The sequence below is a fragment of the Melospiza georgiana genome, chromosome 15, assembly GCF_028018845.1.
Source record: "Melospiza georgiana isolate bMelGeo1 chromosome 15, bMelGeo1.pri, whole genome shotgun sequence".
NCBI lineage: Eukaryota > Metazoa > Chordata > Aves > Passeriformes > Passerellidae > Melospiza > Melospiza georgiana.
The window spans coordinates 1,030,840-1,042,673 of record NC_080444.1 but is presented as its reverse complement, the minus strand read 5'-3'; positions in this window follow the sequence as shown (position 1 = coordinate 1,042,673).

Sequence of the window (11,834 nt, the reverse complement as noted above, 5' to 3'; positions counted from 1 at the left end):
GGCCCGGTCACCCGCCCCGCGACATCCCCAGGGCTGGCACCGGCCCCGGCCCCGGAGTGTCCCAGCAGCGTTTGCCCCTTGGTGCCCGTTTCCCGCAGCCCAGCCTGGCAGGAAGCTGGCGGCAGATAAACGCATTAAAAATATGCTCGGAGCGTGCGGCAGCCTGGGAGCGAACCGCGGCGAGCACTGGCACTGCCATCAGCCCCCGGTGCCACCAGGGCCGGCAGGAGAGGGACAGGAGGGGACAGCACAGGAGAGGCACAGGAGGGGACAGCGCAGGACAGGAGGGGACAGCGCAGGAGGGGACAGCGCGGGACAGGAGGGGACAGCGCAGGACAGGAGGGGACAGCGCAGGAGGGGACAGCGCAGGACAGGAGGGGACAGCGCAGGACAGGCACAGGAGGGGACAGCGCAGGAGAGGGACAGGAGGGGACAGCGCAGGACAGGAGGGGACAGCGCAGGACAGGAGGGGACAGCGCAGGAGGGGACAGCGCAGGACAGGAGGGGACAGCGCAGGACAGGAGGGGACAGCGCAGGAGAGGCACAGGAAGGGACAGGGGGGCTCTGCGGGCCCCTCCATGCCATGTGCAGCAGTCCCGATCCTGTGAGATCCTGCCCTGCCTGCCCCGGGGTCTCCTCTGAGGACATCCTTGGGGACATCTTGGTGCCACAAGCTCAGTGCTGACCATTTAAATCCTATTTCTATCCAATTTGTGCCTTTTGCCCCTGTGAATGGAAGCTGCAGGGGCCCGGTGGGGCACTGGGAGGGGCAGCCTGGCTCAGAGGGTGCAGGTGTGGGGCAGATGTCAGGGATGTGACACTGCATCTGGCTGTCCCCACGTGTCACTGCGGGCACACCGTGTCCTTCCACGGCGGTGGTGGCAGGAGTGGGTGCCTAAACTGAGTCTTTGCATGACTAAAACTCGTTAAAGGTCCCTGGGATGAGTCTCGGGAGATTCAGATCCGGGAGAGGCTGGCTTGGCACTGACTGCACAACACCAGGGGCAGGTGACACGTGGCACCAGGGGACAGGTGAAGGACAGACCCACCACGAGAGCCTCCAGTCAGAGGTGGGTGAGATTTGGATCACAGGGAAATGGGTCATCTCAGAGCTGGGCTACACATGTGAAAAATTCAGGTCCAAAAATTAAATGTCACTTATTTTTTCAGCCTATTTCCGAGTCTTTACTTTAGAAAAAAAATATTCCATATATTAAGTATATGTCAAATCTATTAAATATAGTTTAAATATGTAAAGCCATTAAATTGTATGGTTTGTATTAAAGACTTATTTGTTTTCTTATTCCTGCTTCCCATTAAGCAGTTTTATGTGAAATAAGGAATTGATGTCTGACACTTACCAAGTGCTCTCTTTTTGGGGGAACTCTCAGCAGGGCCAAAGCTTTCCTCTTGCAGTCTCTCCAAATTGGGGTGTTTATCCTAACGAGGTGGGTTTTGGTGACCAGAAACTTCTATGGAGCCACTTTTCCCTTCAGCGATCTTTGAATAGGGAAGAGGGGGAAATCCACTTTATAAAGGTAACAGAAGTTTTAATGAAGGAAAAGGTGAATAAAATGAGCTGGCAAAACCCCGCGGCCGAGGGAGGGAGGCGCAGGGAGGCTCCGGGGCCGCCAGAGGGCACCGCGGAACCGCAGCAGCGCAGCTGGGCACAGCTGGATGGGCGGGCACAGCTGGATTGAAAGAGCACAGCTGGATTGAAAGAGCACAGCTGGATGGGACGGGCACAGCCGGATTGGGGCGGGCACAGCTGGATGGGCACGGGCACAGCTCGGGCACAGCTGGATGGGCGGGCACAGGTGGATGGGCACGGGCACAGCTGGATGGGCGGGCACAGCTGGATGGGCGGGCACAGGTGGATGGGCACGGGCACAGCTCGGGCACAGCTGGATGGGCGGGCACAGCTGGATGGGCAAGGCGGGGCGGTGGCAGACACAGGACAGTGATTCTCTCTTTGCCCTGGTTTTGAACGCGGCTCTCAGTGCCGGCTCCCTGGCCAGGATCCCTCCGGAGTTTCCCAGTCGTGTTTCCCAGGAGGGAGCAGCCCCTCCTGAGGAATGACTCCCAGCCTTTGTGTTTCAACAGCTGACCTGGGACTCTGACCCCAGCGCTGTTTACTCGCTGGGCAATAGCTCAGAGTCAGGAGCTGCCTCCCAGAGGGCTCTCCTGGATACCCTGAGCAGGAGGCCTCTCTGTAATTACATTCCAGGGAAAACAGACATCTCCTGATTCATTTAATATGTGCCATGTTGCATTTAGATACGTACCAGAAGCCCCGTTACCTTAAAGTCCTGCTGTTATCAAGTACTGCCTTAATTACAGTTTTATCTAAAAATAGATCAAGTTAGCTTGACAGAATCCATTTGTCCTCCTCCCCTGCCTCCCAGAGATGTCTCCTCCTGCAGCTCCTGCTCCATCATGACCAGCAGCAATCCTCTGCCACAGCTTTGTCCCAAAAGCTGCTCAGATCCCATGGGCATGTTTGCTATTCCCTCATTACAGTCCTCCAAAACCTGCCAAACACAGGATCACAGACCCATGGAATGGTGTGGATTGGAAGAAACCTTAAAGCCCAACTTGTTCCAGCCACTGCCATGGGCAGGGACAGCTCACACTGTTTGTATTTGTGTTTTTATATTTGTATTTACATGTATCTATTTGTGTTGACTCCCACTGACAGTGGGACAGGCTGGAACAAGGATGGACAGGCCTGGAGGATCCCAGCTCTCCCTGAGTGCCCTGGGGATGTTTCTGTGCCCCAGAAGGTTTTTGCTCCCTCCCTGGGTGAGGCAGGGCAGGAAGGGCAGCCCAGGACCCCGGCATGGGGGCTCACTCAGAATGTCATTGCTCATTGAAGCACTGGATTTTCTGGTCTGAACCCATGAGGAAAACAGAACTGGGGCTGCTGTGTCTGAGGGCTGCTGCAGGGGATACCTCACTGCCCAAAATCTCCAAGAATTCCTCATTTTGTCTTTGTCAGCCCAGCTACTTGTGCAAACACTGTCAAGCCAGGGCTGGGCGCACAAAGCAAGGTCGGTTGTGAGCCATTCTCCTGGAACAGAGGCATTTGGAGCCGGCACAAAGGAATCTCTGTCTCTCCCCTGCACTGGCATCCTGGCAATTAACCCGGGGAATTGCAGCCTGGGCTGTCCTGGGCTGAGTTTGGGGCTGTGCAGGGCCTGCCCGGCTGGGAATGGTGAATGGATGGATGGATGGAAACCCCTCTGCTTCCAGGGAGGGAGGGAGGGAGGGAGGGAAATCTGCTGGGCTCCTGCACTGGCCTTGAGAGATGGAGGTCTGAAAAGCAGAAGAATTAGCAGTCACCTAACCAGAGCATCATGGAAGAGCCTGAGCTGGAAGGGAGCTCCTGGCCCTGCATGGGACATTCCCACCAAGGACACCATGGATCCAAGGTGGGCAGAAGGGAGCTCCTGGTCCTGCACAGGACATTCCCACCAGGAACACCACGGATCCAACCTGGGCAGAAGGGAGCTCCTGGCCTGCATGGGACATTCCCACCAGGAACACCACGGATCCAAGGTGGGCAGAAGGGAGCTCCTGGCCCTGCATGGGACATTCCCACCAAGCACACCACGGATCCAAGGTGGGCAGAAGGGAGCTCCTGGCCTGCATGGGACATTCCCACCCACCACACCATGGATCCAAGGTGGGCAGAAGGGAGCTCTGGCCCTGCATGGGACATTCCCACCAGGAACACCACGGATCCAAGGTGGGCAGAAGGGAGCTCCTGGCCCTGCACAGGACATTCCCACCAAGCACACCATGGATCCAGCGTGGGCAGAAGGGAGCTCCTGGCCCTGCACAGGACATTCCCACCAAGGACACCATGGATCCAGCGTGGGCAGAAGGGAGCTCCTGGCCCTGCACAGGACATTCCCACCCACCCACCATGGACCAACCTGGGCAGCCTGACAGCAGCCCCGAGCTGGTGCCATGCCCGTGGAGCAGCATCCCCACCCTGCTGGGGACACGGCAGTGCCAGGGGGAGCCCAGCCCTGCCCTGCCAGGACACAGCAGCCATCAGAGCTGAACACAGCGCCCTGGGGAGGGCTGGCGAGGCAGATAATGTGCAGGCACAGGCTGTGACAGCCTGCTCCAGTGTGTCACAGCACTGCCACCACCGTTATCAACACGGTAATTGGGTGCCCAGGCTGGGCTGGTGGATGTGCAGGGGAAGTACTCCTGAGTAGTTAAGGAATAGTCTGCATTTGTGTTTTGGGGTTGTTATATTAACTTTTTTTGTTTAATTTTTTGCTATGTAAAGCCCCTGGCAAACCTCCCTGCAGCTGATAAAGGCACAAAGAGTGAGGGAATTAAAAGTACAAAAAGGAAGGCAATGAGGAAGAGTGTAAGTCATGTTTAAAGGATATTGTAGAAACTGCAGTTCACCCAAGTCCAATCCACGAGGAAACAAATATTTAATGGTACAGTAAATAACATATTTTTATGGTTCCAAACCAAATCTCAGAAGCCACATGAATATAAACAGGAATGAGATCAGCTCAGGCCTCAGCCCACCTGCATCTGCCATGGGATGGGGACAGCAAAGGGCCAAGAACAGGAGGGGAATGGACAGGGCCAGACCTGTTAACTGGAAATTGTGACTGGTGTTTGGGGACAGATTTGCAGGCAAAGGAACCACTGCTGTCTGCGAGGCAGGATTGGAGAGGAGACTGCTGTGAGGGAATGGGCATTTCCATGCTGGCCCTGGCAAGCTGGCCCTCAGCTGGGCATGGGCAGAGTGGGCAGTGGTGCCCGTGGGATCCCCCGGGGCTGCTCTGGAGCCAGGAGCACCTCGGGACCACTGGAAATGCCCAGCGCAGGGGCAGTGCCCAGCCTGGGGACAGTGCCCAGCTCAGGGGCAGTGCCCAGTGCAGGGGCAGTGCCCAGCTCAGGGGCAGTGCCCAGCTCAGGGGCAGTGCCCAGTGCAGGGGCAGTGCCCAGCTCAGGGGACAGTGCCCTGGCAGCAGGTATAGAGTGAGGAGCTCTGCAGGCACCGGGTGTTTTTAACAGCAAACAGAATTGCTGCCCATCATTGCTATCTTATCTGCACCTTCCAAGGGCACGTCCTCTGGCAGCAGCGCTGTGAAAGCCAAGGCAGGCAGTGCCCGGGCTGGCTCTGCCCAGCGAGGAGGGTGCGAGGGCTGGCTCTGTGCCCGCCCCGGGGCTGCCCCGGCCCGCCGGACACCTCACACCCACCCTGGGCAGGCGAAGTCTGTCCCTGGAAAATAACAGAGATGATGAGGGTCATTTTGTTCTGCGGCTCCCGCAGCTGCCGCCTCACCTGCAGCTCCTGTCCCCTCGTCCCCAGCCCGGAGAGGGCACCGTGGGGGACAGGCAGGACCTGGCCCGGGGCTGTGCCGCGGTGCTGACACGGGACAAGGCACCAGGACCTGGCCGTACCTCCCCTGCAGCAGGGCTGGACGGGCACTGCCCATCCTCACCAACACCGAGGGATGTCGCACACCTGGGCGCTGCCACCCGCCCGCCCTGCACAGTCCCTGGTGTCGCTGGGCCGTGTCCCACCCCACGCCGCTCCTCGGGGGCCGTGTCCCACCCCCAGAGCCCCCGGGGCTGCGGGCACAGCCGGCCCTGGCCGGGAGGGACAGAGCGGCCCTGAATTCACCGCTGGAGCCGCAGTGCCCGTCCTGCGGCTGCCGGGCAGCCTGGCACAGCTCCCGGCTCTTGTTTCCCTTCCTATAATCATTAACTCCAAAATGTAAATGTTTTCTGGTATTTCTTCCCTTTTCTTGTAAGTCAGGCGGGCCGCAGCGGCTCCGTCCCGGCCCTTCCCGCCCCTCCAGGGCGGCCGGCCCGGCCCTGCGGGGACTCCCCAGCGATCCCGGCCCGGGGGACCCTCCGGTCACCCTCGGCCATGGCACCGCTCCGTGTGCCCTGACAGCCCAGGGCAGGGGACAGGGCATGTGCAGAGCCCGTGTGCCATGACAGCCCAGGGCAGGGGACAGGGCATGTGCAGAGAGCCTGGGACAGGCTGAGGAGCACTGGCACAGAAGGTGGGGACAGCACGGGGGTGCAGGGACACCGGGGTGTGCAGCGGCACTGGGTGGATGCAGTGACACTGGGTGGATGCACTGACATTGGGGGGGATGCAGTGGCACTGGGTGGATGCAGTGACAGCACAGGGATGCAGTGACACTGAGGGGGTGCAGTGACACCAGGGGGATGCAGTGACACTCGGGATGTGCAGTGACACCACGGGGATGCAGTGACACTGAGGGGGTGCAGTGACACTGAGGGGGTGCAGTGACACTCGGGATGTGCAGTGACACCAGAGGGATGCAGTGACACTGAGGGGGTGCAGTGACAGCACAGGGATGCAGTGACATTGGGGGGGATGCAGTGGCACTGGGTGGATGCAGTGACGTTGGGGGGGTGCAGTGACACTGAGGGGGTGCAGTGACACTCAGGATGTGCAGTGACACCACAAGGGTGCAGTGACACCAGGGGGATGCAGTGACACTGAGGGGTGCAGTGACACTCGGGATGTGCAGTGACACCAAAAGGGTGCAGTGACACCAGAGGGATGCAGTGACACTGAGGGGGTGCAGTGACACTGAGGGGGTGCAGTGACAGCAGGGGGATGCAGTGACATTGGGGGGGTGCAGTGACACTGGAGGGGTGCAGTGACACTCGGGATGTGCAGTGACACCACAAGGGTGCAGTGACACTGAGGGGGTGCAGTGACACCAGGGGGATGCAGTGACACTGGGGGGGATGCAGTGACATTGGGGGGGATGCAGTGACACTGAGGGGGTGCAGTGACACCAGGGGATGCAGGGTCGGGCAGGGGGAACCAGGACTTGGCTCCTCCAGCCCCAGCCCCAGGAACAATCCCTTTGTCTGGGCTTCCGGGCAGGCTGGGAGAGCTGGTGGGGATTTCCACAGGAATTTCGAGAAGCTGTTTGAAGATATTTTTATGCAGGAAAGGCAGTGGCCTTGCCTAATTATGAGAATTAAAGCGATTTGTGCTGAAGCTGACAGGAGGGAGTTGCTGTACAGTGGCCCATGTGTAGGGCTGGTCTCTGGGTGCTGGGGAGAGAGAGGAAAATCCCCATCCAGATTCCAGGAGCAGAGGCAGAAAGAGAGGGAGCACAGAGGGCTGAGCAGCAGCAGAGGAAATTGCTATTTACTCAGGGAGAGGCAGAGCTTCCATCCCTGAACGGGCTGCACCAGGGCTAATGCACAGCAGACACCTCTGGAGCCCCTCCAGAAAGGAAACTAGAGTTTGGTTTGGGAACTTCTGCTTCTAATTCCTGGAAACACAGCTTCAGCTCAATTTCACAGTGGTTTGTGACATTTTTCCAGTGGTTAGACAAATTTTGGGAAAACATTCCTCTCCTTGGAATTGTCTTGTGATAATATAACCCCAGTTAAGTGGCTGGGGGTTTCACATGGCTTCACACCCCTCCAGAGGGGCCGTGAGGAGCAGCCCCCATGTGCCTGGCATGGCTCCTGCCTCCCTAGCCACAGGAATCCTCGGGCATGGGGTGTCCTTGAGACCTTTTACAGTGCAGGTGCTGAGCCCTGGCACAGGGTGCCCCTGCATCCCTGGCGGTGCCCAAGGCCGGGCTGGGCACTGGGGCTGGGAGCACCCGGGGCAGTGGGAGGTGTCCCTGCCATGGCAGGGGTGGGAATGGGATGTTCCTGGATGCCTTTGGTGTCTCTGGGCTCCCAGGGGCTCCCAGCTCCGCACAGGTGCTGCTGGGAGGGGCAGCAGCTGCAGGGTGTCAGTGCTGGTGGATCCAGCCTGGGCTGGGCTATAAATGCTGCTGCTCTGGTGCCTTTGGCTCTGCAGAGCTCCTGCCTGGGGCTGCTGTGCTGGTTGCCCAGCCTGGGGGCCCTGGGGCCTGCTGGGCCGTGTCTCCAGCTCCTGTGAGGCCCAGGGCACTGGGTGGGACACGGGGGTGTCCAATGCAGGGCTTGGCCAAAGCTTTCCTGCCTTGGCTCTGGCCTGGTGCCCCTCTGGGTGCTGCCTGCTGCTGTTCCACCTGCAAGGGACACGGGGGAGGTTTTTGGGATGGGATGGGATGGGATGGGATGGGATGGGATGAGGCACTCGCAGCCCTGGATCCTCGGGGTCCCTGTCCTGCCCACAGCCCCTGTGCCAACCTGTGGAGTGCTCACCCATGGAGCATTACCAGACCAAAGCTCCCCTGCAGAACGTGGAGAGAGGCTGATCTCTTATGTTTGGAGGGGAAATGAGTGGCAGCTGCTTGGCTGGGCCTTTGGGGGGATTTTGTATTTTTCTCCCAAAAAGGAGAGCAAGAATAGGCTGACTGTTCAGCCTTTCCTGACAATGAAACTTTGTCATCTTTATAATTAACCCTGTTATTTAAATACTTCTTCCATGGATATCACTGACAATTTCATAGCCCTTGGTTCCCTTACTTTTCCATTTCAGCTTCCTGCACTGCAGTGACTCCCAGGGGCGTGACTAATTTCACTTTTCCATTTAATTGAGAGCTTGTTTCTGACTTTGTGTGTTTAACTGTAGCTTGGCCAGCTGCTCAATGCCTTGTCACTGCCCAAAATGCACCTGTCAGGCTTTTTCTTTTCCTCCTAAGGAATTTAGAGAACATCTCTGACCAGCTCTTTTTTCAAAAACGTTTCCATCACAGTGAGGTGTGGTGGGTTTTCTGTATTTCTGTGTGCTGTGTCTCAGCACTGAAATAGGGGACACAAAGCACACATTGAGAGTGGCAGCCAGGCTCCAGCACCCCGAGGATCATCCTGGAAACAAAAGTCAAACTTGACATCAGGCTGGGAAGAGCCAGAGGGGTTTGTGAGTACCCTGTGCCCTGAGGAGGATCCTGGTTTGGGGTTCTCTCAGCAGGCAGGGCTGGGGTCAAATATTCTGACAGGAGGGAGGTTTGCAGGTGCTGGAGCAGAGCTTGAATTTAATGAAGTAGTGAAAATGTAAGTAAGCTGCCCCTGAAACTGAAGAAGGGCAAGACAAGCAGCACTCTGGGGAACTGTGCCCAAAATCGACAGAGCTGGGTGAAGTGCCACCCGTGCAGGGTGACAGGAGCAGGGCAGCAAAGCTGAGGGCAGCTCCAGGGCCAGGGGCACACACAGCTCAAGAGTTTTCTCCTATTTTAAACAAGGAATCCAAGGAAACAAGCCTTCCCCGCTGGCTGAGAGCACCAGAAGCTCTCTCCAGCCTGAGCAGTGTCCCTGTGCCTCCTGCACGCAGCTGGGTCCTGCTGGATGTGCTCTGACACCTGCCAGGGCAATGAGAGGAACGTGCCTCTTCTGGAGACAGCTCCCCTCGGTGCACAGCCTGGGGCTTTGTCCTGGGGCTCCTGCTCTCCCTGGAGCTCCAGGCCTGGCAGAGGTGGCACAGCCAGGACCTGGGCATGGCCGGGCGGGTGCGAGAGCGGCACAGCACGAGCAGGAGGTGAAGCCACTGAGCTGGAAGAGGAGAGGCTCAGGCCCAGCTGAGGTTACAGGGAGAGGAACTCATGGCCTGGGGTGTGAACGCGGGCTCAGGGAGCTGCAAGGAGCTGGATGTGGGCATTGCTGTGGCACCACGGGCTGACTAACAGGAGATGGCATTGATATTTCCATTCAATGGGAAACCAGCTCCAAAACCAGTTCCAAACCTGTGGTGTCTGGGCAGACTTGGCAGCACGGGTGGCAATGATGAGTCCTGCAAAAATTCATGGGAGGTTAATGAGCTGGGAATTGGAGAGGGGTTGGGAGCAGAGACCCCAGCCCGGTTTGCTTCTCGTTTCAGGGGAGCTGTCCCCCTGCAGGCACTCAGCTGTGTCACTGCTGTTCCCGTCTCCTGTCTGTCTCGCCCACCCCTGCAAATCTGCCTGAGGCCAGGAGGAGTGAGCGCAGGGAGAGAAGTGAGCTGCAGAAGGGAAAATAGGAATTGAGGGGGTGGAAATTCATGTGTGACTGTGAGAGGTGCAACGCAGCGAGGAAAAGTACTGTTCCACTCTGAAATAGCGATATCTGAAATCATGTTCTACTCGTGAGCGCTCGGCGGAGGGGGACTGTCACGCTGGAGGTGTCACCGAGGCTGTTTGCTGCAGTCACATGGAGGAGTTTCAGACAAGAATATCCCCACAGCACATCTCAGGGTGGCACAGGAGAAGGGGAAGCCCTGGGTGTCTGCCCCAGAGCTGCATTCACAGCCAAGGAAAGGCCCAAGGTCAGGGATCAGCCCTCAAGGAGGGCTGTCAGCGCCACAGGCCAGCACACACCCTTTGCTTTACAATGGGGAATTCAAGGGCATGCCTTATGGTGGTCTGATGGGTTATCTGGAGCAGGGCTGTTTTATTTTTGCCATCTACAATGCCTCATCTGTGTCTAGCCCAACAAAAAGAGTCCTGGGAGCAGGGAAGATGTGAGTGTGATACACAGCCACATAACAAGCAGACCTTGAACATTGCTGCCTGAGGGCAATTCCAGGAATCCTCTGCTGCAGCTCCTGCATTCTGGCAGTCGGGATGCCTGCTGCTGCTGCTGTCTCCTGGGCTTTCATGAAATGCATTAGTGCCCGAGTGGGTGGTTTTCCACTCTCCCTGCCCCTCTAACACGGGTTCTGGTTTTTGCAGGGTGGGACAGGGGAGGGAGGCTCCAGGATCCCCCGAGGGCAGTCAGGGGTGAGGGTTTATCTCCAAGATGCCCCGAGGAGTGCCAGGGGTGAGGGTTTATCTCCCTGGCAAGGCTCGGGGCAGCCCCTCATGGGGCTCCGTGGCTCCGAGCTGCCCAACGGAGCCGGGGGATGCTGCGGGGCTCGGAGCTGCCTGCGGGGACGGGGATGGAGCTGCTCCTCACCTCCCGCTGCCGCTGTCACTGCAGCTTTCCCCGATGGCTGAACCTGAGTGGCAGGACGCTTTCCCGGAGGAGAAGGGGCTCCTCGTGCCGCGTTGGCCGCGGATGTGTCACGGCAGCGGTGACAGGGCTGCGCCGTGAGGACGGGATGCGGAGGTGGGAGGATGCTGCGCTCAGATCAGGGAGCTGATCCAGCCGAGAGCTCGCTCTGGAAAGAATTGCTGTTTTTCAAACAAACCGGTTGGATCCAGCTGGTTGTGGGACCCACCCAGAGATAACGCTGGGGAGAACAGCTGGGGCTGATGCTACTGCAGGGAGAGAGCCCCAGACTGGTTTGGGATGGAAAGGGCCCCAAAGATCACCCAGTCCTAAACCCTGCCATGACAGAGACGCTTTCCACTGTCCCAGGTGCTCCCAGCCCTGTCCAGCCTGGCCTTGGGCACTGCCAGGGATCCAGGGGCACCCACAGCTGTGCTGGGCACCTGTGCCAGGGCCTCACACCCTCACAGGGAGGGATTTCTTCCCAATATCCCATCTAACCCTGCCCCAGCAGTTATTTGATCCAGAGCTGTCTAATCTAGGTAGAAACTGCTCTCTCTTTTTATTTTTTTATTTTAATGCTGGAGCAGTTTTCTGCAGATGTTCCCTGGGCGAGCGAGCTGTGGGATGTGGGTTGGTGAGCGAGGGAGAATGTGCTAATGTGTGGTCAAGGTCGGCTCAGGGGTGGGAGTGTGGGATTGGGGCAGCCACGGCTCCCACAGCTCTGTGGGGAGGGTGTGTGAGCCCAGCCCTGCCGAGGCTGGCTGCAGGGCTGCCTGTGGCCGGGGCTCTGTCCTGTGCTGCTGGATCCCCTCGCCGTGTCCAGCTGGGGGTGAGACAGCCCAGCTGCTCGGAACAATAAATCAAAGCAGGCAAACGTGGCAGGGATTACAGAGGGATGCAAGCTGTTGTATGCACAGGCAGGAGGATGTGCGAGTCTGGGGTGTTTG